We start from the raw sequence: 11,741 nt of genomic DNA, 5'->3' as shown, positions 1-11,741 counted from the left end.
AGACTGCTTCTGTATCTGAAGAGTTGCGAATGGCACTGAACACTGTGAAATCATCAGCAAATATCCCCATTTATGACCTTATATTGAAGGAAGGTCATTAATGATGCAGCTGAAGATGGCTGGGCCTAGGACACTACCCTGAGGAACTCCTGCAGTGGTGTTTTGGGGCTGAGATGATTGCCTTCCAACAATCAAAATCATTTACCATTGTGCTATGTCTGACTCCAACCAGCACAGAGTTTTTCCCAGGATCCCCTTGACTTCTAGTTTGCTAGGTCTGCTTGACGCCACACCTGGTGAAATGCTGCCTTGATATCAAGGGCAGTCACTCTCACCTTACCACTGGAAATCAGCTCTTTTGCCCTTGTTTGGACCAAAGCTGTATTGAGGTTTAGAGCTGAGTGCCCCTGGTGGAACTCAAATTGCTTATTTCCCACCCGTTGTATTGATTCTTGGCGAAAACAAGTAGGGACGTTTCTTTAAATTTGTATATCTGTTCGAGTTCTCTCTTATGTTTTAACTAGGGGCCTAAAGCTCGTCCATTGTTGGGTACTGAGGATTGTATTTAAAGTGCAGCAAGAAGTCGGATACTAAAGGAGAGAAAAATAATTATATAACCTATCCCTGCAATTGGAGATATATGATTTTGGAGTCAAAAGCTCATTAGGTACAGTTTCAAACTTGCAACACATTGGCTTGTCCATATTCCTTCATTCATGGTGGAATGACCAGTCATAACTGTATATACATAGGAATGCAACCTGACAGGGGAGTCTATCAATGAGAGAAGAAGAGAACGTGTTCTAACTGACCAACAAAGGTGCATAGCCGTATAATTAGTGCCAGAACATTCAGACCTGTTGTCAGGAAGTATGTTTCACAAAATGTAGAGTGAATTTGAAACTACTGACACCAACTCCCCACATGAAAGTTGTTTTTGCCGATGTCAGTTGTAAATTTAAAAACTGTGATAATTTTTTCGGTAAAGTTATTAAGGGATATCGAATAAAGGTAGGTAGCTGGAGTGAACATGACGATCTGCTATGAAGGAGTTGCATTGCAGAACCAGCTAGAGTGGATGAATGGCTTCCGATTGTTCGCATATTACTTTGTAACTCCAGGTGCGATTGCGTCCACAACAAATTCATGTGTAATTACTCAGATACATTAACCCCTTGCAGGTTGATAGGTAAATTGGCCATTATAAATTGCCCCTAGTATAGGTAGGGGAATATAGGGAAGGTGGGGATGTGGTAGGAATATGGGATTAGTGTAGGATTAGTATAAATGGGTGGTTGATGGTCGGCACAGACTCGGTGGGCCGAAGGGCCTGTTTCAGTGGTGTATCTCTAAAAAAACCTTCCACCCTTTATATTCCAGTCTACTAGTGAACAGGCTGACATTCCAGTTGCCTTTCTGTATATTGCTTGTCTTGTCGGGTAGTGTTTAGCGACTTCTGGACGTGGGCTCTAAATCTTTCTGCTGCTCTATAGCTCATAGCTGCACACAATTTAGAAATGCCATGACCTATATTCTCAGGCCCAATCTGGATGAGCTCATACCTCCCAAACTTGAACTCCGTCTTCCACAATTTTCCCAGTTTCGGGTAATATCTCAATGCATTGGGAGCAAACACCCTTAGTCATAATTTCCTGAAAACCTTTAATTTCCATCCCATTATTTCTCCCTTCCTCTTTTCTTGAAGATGGTGCGATTTCCATCGGGAAAAGAAGTCGTTTGGCAGCTGGCTCATGTGTTCAAGACGCTATATTCAATGGCTTTGGTGTTTGGTTATTGCAGCTTGCTCCTATAATCTGCCTACCTCATATCTCCATAAATGGGTATGACTGGTAGAGTGACATTGCAATTGTCATTATGTAAGAACTTAAGAAATAACAGCAGGCATAAACCATACTACCGCTCAGGCCTGCTCTGCCATTAAATGCAATCATGGCTGATCTTCGGCTTCAACTCCACTGTCCCCGCTCATTCCCAACATCTTTGAGAGACGAGTGAAGACATTTTTCCTCATCTCAGTCCTAAATGATCAGCCCCTTATCCGGAGACTGTGCCCCATGTTCTAAGTTCCCCAGCCAGGGGAAACAAGATCCGACTCTGTCAAGCCACTTTTGAATCGTGTCTTTTTCATTGAGATCACCTCTCATTCTTCTAAAATACAGAGGATATAGATCAATTTATTCAGCCTATTATCTTTGGACAACACTCTCATCTCAGGGACCAATCGAGTGAACCTTCACTATTCGCCTCCAATGCAAGTGTATCCTTACTTAAATATGGACATCAAGACTGTGCACAGTACTCCAGATGTGGCCTCAGCAGAGTCCTATACATTTTTTGTTTGTTTCATGGTATGTGAGCGTCGCTCACAAGGCCAGCATTTCTGCCTATCCCTAATTGCCCTTGAGAAGGTGCTGGGGAACTACCCTCTTGAACCATTGCAGTCAACCTGCTGTTGAAGAAAGGCCTCTTTATTCTTCTACCCCAATCCCCTTTCCAAAAAAAAAGGCTAACATGCAATTTGCCTTATGCTAACGTTCTGAGTTCCTTGTAGAAATACACAAGCCCCTCGAACATCAACATTTACAATGTTCACGCATTTTAAAACTATTCTGCTTTTCTATTTTTACTACTAAAGTAAATAACCTTACTCTTTCCCACATTATAATACATCTTCCACCTTGTTGCCCATTCCTTTAACCTATCTATGCCTCTTTGCAGTCTGTTTGTAGCTCCTCTAAGCTTGCATTCTTAATGTCTAAGTTGTTAATATAGATTATAAATAGCAGAGGCTGCAGCACTCATCCTTGCAGCAATCCACTCCTTACAGCCTTCCAACTTGCAAATGTCCCATTTATCCCTACACTTTGCTTCCTGCCCATTAGCCAATCATCTATCCATGCTGATATATTGCACCCCAACTCTACGAACCGTTATATTCCGTATGCACCTTTTGTGTGGCATCTTAGAAGGCATCCTCCTGTGTTGAGGCCCTGTATTTCGGTAATTGTAGTTACACAACAACAATGCTCAACTATGAACCTTTTTACATGCTGATTTGGTGACAGTGTGAGATCCTGAACAGACACTGCTTCTTCTCAGATAACATGAATGCCATGTCCAGAGGGCTGATATATGTCATTTTCTACACTGTCCTTGCAACTATCGCTGTTCTAGGTAAGGCATTGCAGAAAAATTAGTCATTATCTTTTAGCCTTTTTCTCATAGGGGCTGGAATACACAAACGCTTGTTGGAATGCATCGGAAGTGCTGCCTTCAGTTCTACGTGCCACATATTAGGAGATTTATTGGACTTGGAGGTCGTGCAGCACAGATTTACTAGAATTATGGAGGAGTTGAGAGGGTTAAATTGTGAGAACACATTGCATAAACGTGGTTTGTATCCCTGAGTTGAGAAGATTAAGTCGAATTTAAGATTTGATGGGGTAGATGAACAGGTATTCTCTGCGGGGTGCCCAGATGTTGTATCATTAAAAATAAGCCATTCATGGATGAATTCAGAACATATTTCTTCACACAAAGGATAGGGTAATTAGGGGTATTAACCAACGTGGGTGAATGGGGTTAAAACACACATCAACCATGGCTTAATTGAATAGTAAAACAGACTCTAGGGGCTTAATGGGGGCCTAAACCCTCTTTCTTTGTGCCCAATCTGTCCATCGGCTCTCAAGTAAACAGTGAACTCCAACAAATGTAATATTGTGCAAAAGCCCTGCCCATTTGTTCAAAGGAAATCCCACCATCAAACTAAAGAGCCCCAGAACATGTGAGTGGATTTCAGAACTTCTGATCGTTTTAAAATTCAACAATTCAATTGAGAAACAAGAGGTTATCAATTAATTGACATGGCTGTAAGAATGACATGGAATTGCTATTTTTCTAGCATTAAAATGTTGTACCGGATTTAGTAACAAATTCAATGAGTTACTTGGTTACAGAATAATATAAATCGATGGTTGAATTACTCAAATGCTTTAATTACTAACTGGTTTGATTAAATAAAGAATACTTTGACAATTGGTGAATTTATTCATTAGGTAATGTAATCGTGACTGGTTTAAGCAAAGAAACTGTTGAAGGTAAATTGTAGTCCAGTATGTCATTGATCATTCAGAATAATGAAGAAAGTGACAGGATTCATTAATAGTCAATTTTCCAAGAGCATCCATTCCTGGATCCAGATTCCATCAGTTCTTTCATCTCTTACTGCTCTCCACATGTCTTTGATTTACCTCTCAGTGTTTTCCCCCATCCACTTGGTTTATTTCACTCTACAAGTTTATCTCTCAATGCTCTTGCCAAACCAGCTGTCCCTGTTTTATCTGCTGCAAACTTCTATCATCCCAAAAGTTCTTTCTGATCCTTGTGCTGGTCACCGTCCTTTATGATTCCAAATCCAACTGTCACACCAACCTTGTTCACGGACTCAAACATACGGTCTGGCTTTTGGATTCCTCTTTTAACTTCAGGACCATTCCTATCCACCAGATCAACCAGCTCACTTTTACTCAATCATCCATTTGAAAGCCCAAATCCGAATTTAGTCCTGACGTTTACTTTACCTGCCCCTCAGAATTTCTCCATTTGCCGCTTTTCCAGTGACCACGGATGTCATTGGAAGCGTCCTGCTATTTAATTTTATGTGCTTATTTAAATTGTATAATTATGTTTTAGAACGTCGGACTCTCAGTTAGAGAGTTATCGGTTTGAAGACCCAGTCAGGAGTTTAGTCCACGGCCTATATTGTCACTGGGAAGTATTAAGGGAGTGCTGCCCTGGTTAGCTAGGTAGGATGGAAATTAAGAATTGCTTTGAAGAAAGACCAGCAGGTCTCCTGGTATTTTGGACAATATTCTATTCTAGATCAATGTTGTCATTTCAGGACCAACTGGTTATTGGTCGTCCTGCTGTTTTTAGTAGCTGGCTGTTAAAGATCAATATATTGCTTCGCCTGAGAGCAAATTCTGTAACCCCTCTTTCTTTCTCACACAGTAACTTTAGTGAATACTGTGATCCTATGCTGAGGATGGTGCAGTCTCTCCAGATGTATCATGCGGTATGTGGTGTTTATGGTGGTGACGGATCTCCTGGTCATTATCATCACTGTGATATTAAGACAAATTACTAGTGATTTACTTTCCAGGTAGCGTCATGTGCATTACTTCCGTGTGTAATATCAGGATTACGTTAATTAATGCATTCATAGACACGACTGTCTGGCTAACAACCACTTTCACTTTTGATATATTTGTAGTCATGTGTTGTCAGAAGCAGAAAACAAAATATTGCACTGAGAAAATGGCAGCTCTGGTTGTAGGAACGATCTGCACGTTCCTTGGGCTACTTAATCAATCTCCAATGGTATTTTATGCACGACGCAATCTACAACTGACAATGTCCCGTGGTATTGCAGACTGAAAGATATACATTTTACTTCAAGAATAAGGCAGCTTTGCAATGGACTGACCGTATTTTAACCCCATTCTTTCTGATCTTTTGCTCAATGCTCTAAACTTCAGGCTCACTCTCATTGTCAGTAAAGCACACAGCAGACTCCGATCCAGGACAACGGATAGAATCAGAGTGACACATTGATGAAAAGCTAGAGAAAGTCCATTGTTTTACTGTTTGCCCTCTCTGGCAGTTTCTCCATGGTGTGGATGATATACATTTGCAGCAAACTTGCTTAGATTCTAATCATGTTGTCATTTGGAAGAAGGGGATGTGGAAATTGAGTAGAAGGTTTCCACAGCTGCAGTTCTTGAATCAAGCAATTGTTGTGGATTTCAATCATCACACGGCTGAAATTGAGAACATCATTTGTGAGCTTGTGGGCACAGTTATTTGGATGTAACCCGACAGCTATTTGTGTGAGGAACACGATGATATACCAAAATCTTATGCTGATGTTGCTTCAGCTCATTCTTTTGGTAATATTAATTTATGAAGGAAGGCATGTTTGGAAACAAGGACTACAACTGGACAATGCTGAATGCTGTTGTGCAGGGTACAATAACTTTACAAGTATTAACCAGAAAATGTCTGGCAAAAAGAGCAGGGAGAGAAGCTGGGGAGTGTGGGAATGTGAGTTCATACTACCCATGTATCTCAATGTACCTCGTTGCTTGTGAGATCAGCGCATGATGAGTTCAAACAGCTTTCAGTTTTCAAAATCTGATGAGTCCCCGAATAGCGTGGATAGAGGATTGGTTAACAGACAGGAAACAGAGAGTGCGCATAAATGGAGCATTTTCAAGTTGTCTGGCAGAGAATAGTGGGGTGCCATCGGGATCACTGATGGGGTTTCAGCAATTACACTCTATATTAATGACTTGGATGAAGAGACAGAGAGTAATGTATCTAAGTTTGCTGGTGATACAAAGCTCGGTGGAAATGTAAGCTGTGGGGAGGATGTCGAGAGGCCGCAAAGAGATATAGACAGGTTAAGTGAGTGGGCCACAAGATGGAAAATGGAGTATAATGTAGGGAAGTATGAAGTTGCTCACTTTGGTCATAAAATTAAAAATAAAACCAGAATATTTTTTAAAAGGTGTGAAACTGTGAAGTGTTGATGTTCAGAGAGACTTGGGGGCACTTGTACAAAGAACGCACGAACTTAACATGCAGGTGCAACAGGCTATTAGGAAGGCAAATGGCACGTTGGCCTTTATTGCAAGGAGTACAGAAATAAAAAAGTCTTACTAAATTTGTACAGGGTTTTGGTGCGACCGCACCTGGAAAAGCGTGTGCAGTTTTGGTCTCCACATTTAAGAAAGGATATACTTGCATTGGAGGCAGTGCAGTGAAGATTTACTAACTTGGTCCCTGGGATCAGGGGGTTGTCCTATGATGAGAGGCTGAGTAAATTGGGCCTATATTCTCTGGAGTTTAGAAGAATAAGAGGCGATCTAATTGAAACATACAAAACTCTGAAAGGGCTTGATAGAGGAGAAGCTGAGAGATTGTTTCTGCTGGTCAGGGAATCTAGAATACGGGGACGCAGTCTCAGGATAAGGGGCCAATCATTCAGGACAGAGATAAAGAGAAATTGCTGCACCCAAAGTGTTGTGAATCTTTGGAATTCTCTACCCCAGAGGTTTGTGGATGCTCCATCATTGAATACATGTACAGCTGGAATAGATAGATTTTTGGTTGCACAGGGAATCAAGGGATATTGTGAGCAGGCTGGAAACTGGAATTGATGCCCAACATCCGCCATGATCGTATTGAACGGCGGAGCAGGCTCCATGGGCCATATGGTCTGCATCCGCTCCTGTTTCTTGCGTTGTTGTGTTCTTGTGTTAACCTGTCCTGCCACCTGCAACGATTTGTGCAGAAGAACCTACAAGGTCTCCCCGCTTTCCCACTCACTTTAAAATTGTATGACTTAGTACCTTTTATGTCTCATTCTTCTCATCAAAATGTATCACCTCATACACTTCTGGGTTAAATTTCGTTGTCACTTGTCTGCAAATTCTGTCAGCCTGTCTATATCCTCTTGAAGATTATTAGTATCTTCCTCAATGTTTACTCCATTCTCAAGATTCACGTCATCTATCAAGTTTAAAATTGTGCCCTCTTTCCCCAAATACAAGCCATTAATGTATAACAATAACAGCAGTGGTCAGTGCAGTGAACATTGGGGGATGCCATTGTATATCCCCCTATTTATCTGTTATAAATCATGCAGGGAAACTTCCTCATTTTGCCATAACTTTGCCTCTTCCTTAGTAGTAACTGATGTCCTGGTTAATTGCTTCTAATTGCTTCTGCCACCACCAATGTTAAACTGACTGGCCTGTGATTGACATCCTTTTCTTCTCTTTTCTGTTAACATCCTTTTGACACCACCTCTGTATCCATGGAGAACTGAAAGATTGTGATCACGAGCTCCACAATTTCTCTCCTTACTTCCCTCAGCAACACCCTGGACTTGTTGACTTGACCACTTCAAGTACACCAGAATTTTTAGTACGTCCTATTTATTTGCTATAACTCATGCAGGGAAACTTCCTCATTTTGCCATAACGTTGCCTCTTCTTTGGTAGGCACTGATGACAAAATACTAATTTAGTGCCTCAGGCATGCCTACTGTCTTCACCAAAACATCGTCATTTTGGTCCTTAATTGGCTCCACAGCTCCTTTCACAATGCCGTTTTATTTTCGTTTTCATACTCTGTTGGCACCTGTTATTAACTTTTCACCTCCCCGTTGTACTTTCTTATATATTCAGCCAGATTCTCCCTTGGATTATCAAGCCACACTTTGACTCCAATTTACCTGATTTACAGATTCCTCCTCAATTCGCTGAAATTCGTTCAGCTCCTCTTCGGTGTTGTTTTATTTTAGATAGTTCCTTATGCTTCTGAATAACTAATATAAACATTAAAATACTATGATCACTATTCCTGAGTTGCCTCTCGACCGTGACATTCCCCAGGACAAGTTCCAGCATTGTCTATTACCCCGTTGGGCGCACTAATCAAAAAAAAAATCTTCTGAACACACTTCAGAACTTCCTGTCATCTCTGCCCTTAACAGCGTCACTGCCTTATTCAATATTACTGAAATTTATATCTCCCATTACCACTACTCTATAGTTCTTGCCTCTATCGTTAATTGTGTTTCAAATCTGCTCCTCTATCTACTTCCTACTATTTTGTGGGCTATGAAATGCACCAATTAGTGTAATAGCACTTTCAACATCTTTTTTTTTCTCAATTCTCACCATCTTTGACTCCTCAAGGACATTATTTGAAGTCCTGTAATCGTTTTCTTCATCAAAACGGCTCCCCTCCTTCAGTTTCCTTCTCGTTCTTTCCTGAATACCTTGCATCCATGATTGTGAAGCACAAAACCATCCCCTATATTGAGCCAGGTTTCAGACATCGCCAGAATGTTATATTCCCAAATGGCTATTTATGCATACAGTTCACTAGTCTGAACAACCACACTTCGTTTTGTTGCACTCCAATCATGCATGTGAATGTTCGGATAATAGAGGAACCGCTGTTGAATGTAGCTTTACCGTGCCTCAGAAGTTTAGTTAATGGGGGACAGAATATATGGGTAATGAAGGATTAGCTGTTTAATGTACCTTTAACCTGTCCGAGGTGTTTTGTCAATGGAATAGAATGTACGGCTAATAGACCAAAGTGTATTTGACCTGGCCAAGATATTTGGTCATTGGGATAAAATGGGCGGGTAATAGGAGATTGATTGATCAATGTAAATTTTCCTTGTCCCAGGTGTTTGGCAAATGAACAGAATTCTAAACTAATAGAAGAACAACTGCTGAAATTATTTGACTCGGATACTAGTGTCTTGGGAACTAGACAGTATGTCGAGGTAATAGAGGAATAGCTGATCAATGTAGCTTTACCCTGCTCCACGTGTTTAGTGAAAAGGTCAGAATTTAGAAGGGATAGAGGAATAACTGATCAATGCTATGAGTTGCCTACATGGCTCAAATAGTGGCGTGAGAGACAGGAATTTTATTTCATGGGTCACTGGCTCCAACACTGAGGCAAGAAGGAGCTGTTCTTTTGGGATGAGATCTGCTTAAACTGGGCTGGGGCCAATGTCCAGGCGAATCCAACAACCAACGCTATAGATGGGCTTTAAGATAAAAAGTTGGGGAGACTTCAAGTGATGTGGAATTTAAGGAGAAAAGTCAAGGAATGTGGCAATTTGGGTAAAGTTAAGCAGAATGTAAGAGGAGGGATGGAGAGAATAACTATAATAGTGCATCAGCAAATAATGTAAAATCAGGGGGAAATGGCAGACAATTCAAATTAAAACCTCTTTATTGAATGGCTAGATGATTTGTAGAAAGATAAGCACAAATAGAGATAAATGGTATGATCTGATAACATTATTCAGACGTAGTTGCATGGTGACCAAAGTTGGACACTAAACATTCCAGAGTACATGGTATTTTTCAAAGATGACAAAATGAAAAACGAGGTAGGGTAGCCACAGTAATAAATGATTACATAAGTACTGTACTAAGGAAGGATCTTGGCTTGAAAGAACAGAAAATAAAATCAGTATGGGTAGTGATACGGAACAACAAGGAGAAGTCAAGACATGTGAAAGCAGTTTATAGGCTTCCTAGTAGCAGCTGTACCGTTGTATATGGTGTTCATCAAAGACAATTATAAATCAAAACAAATGCCTGCTCTGCCTGCGACGCACATCAAGAAATAAAAGGATCTTGTAACAAAGGTTGACATTCAATGGCCGAAACGTAACTGCACTAGCCTTATAACTACTGTCATTACACATGCAGGTCAGAGGCTGGGATCTCTCCGGCGAGTAACTCACTTGCTGACTCCCCAAAGCTTGTCCGCACTGAATGCAACCTCACTTAACTGCATTGGTGCACAGGAAATGTAAGCATGCTGATCTGCACCTGTTCACACTGAATGTAGCCATGCGAAACTGGATGTTTCTATAATAAGTGTTAGCCTGATGAACTGGAACCCTCCACACTGAAACTAACGGCAGTATCAGAACTGCACACACTGGCAGCAACCATGTTCAATAGTCACATACACACTAGATATAAGCACGCGGAGCTTGCCAAGATCATATTGGCAGTTACCGTGCTGAATTTGGCCTGTCCACATTCAATGAAACCAGGCAGAACTGAAGCTGCCTCACTGAAAGTAACAATACAGACTGGACCTGTGCACTCTGAATGTGAGTGTGCTGAACTGGAACTTTCAACACTGAATATTACTCTGCCGACCTGGACCAATTCAGACTAAATATCACCGGACAAATTGTACCTGTCTCTATCAAACACAACCATACTGTACTGAACTTGGTCAGTCAACACTGCATTGAATTGGACTTTTCAACAATGAGAATTAATGTGCACCGCTGAACCTGTGCCTGTTGAATGTCACGAGGCTGAAGCCGTTAAGACTGAGAGCAACCAACTGTGATGAATTAAACCGGTGCACCCTGAATGTAACAATACTGAACTAAACCTGTGCACACATGTTGTGATTGTGCTTAACTTGACATCTTCACACTGTATTTAACTGCACCGAACTCGACCTGTCCACACTAAATATAAATGCGTTTCATTGGACACATCTCCACTGACTAAAGCAGTACTGAACTTGACCATCAATACTGAAGGCAACCCCGCTGAACCTGACATTTCCACACTAAATATAAATGTTCAGAACTGCACCTACGCACACTGCAAGTACCGTGCTGACCGACAGCTGACCACACTGAATACCATCAGCTACGTTGAAGCTGATGCACCATCTGGAGGGATTTGGAGTCAGGTGCACATGACCAGAGATGACACGGACTGGAGATGAATAGTGATCTGGAGCGAGAACTGGACTGTAGTTTCCTTCAGGACCAGAATATGTCTGGTCAGTTATATCTTGTGCTGAGGACACAACTCAGCATTAAAGGGTTTACATCCAAGGATTCTTCATATACAAGGTTAACTTTAGAGCCGTGTCAGATCCCTTGAAAAAATATTTCATTTCAGTAAAACAAAAACAAAAGCCTGGCAGCTTGGCAGCAGCTGCACTAATTTGATTGTTTCAATTAGTGTAATTAATGTGAAACATCAAACCATCTAATTATCTCCCTGGAGCCTGATATCAACTATAAATGTCACAATATTTGAGTGCAGTTGAGAGTGTGCTCAGAGGATCTAATAGAA

Source organism: Heterodontus francisci, chromosome 34, assembly GCF_036365525.1.
Source record: "Heterodontus francisci isolate sHetFra1 chromosome 34, sHetFra1.hap1, whole genome shotgun sequence".
Taxonomy (NCBI): domain Eukaryota; kingdom Metazoa; phylum Chordata; class Chondrichthyes; order Heterodontiformes; family Heterodontidae; genus Heterodontus; species Heterodontus francisci.
This window is presented reverse-complemented; position numbering follows the sequence as displayed.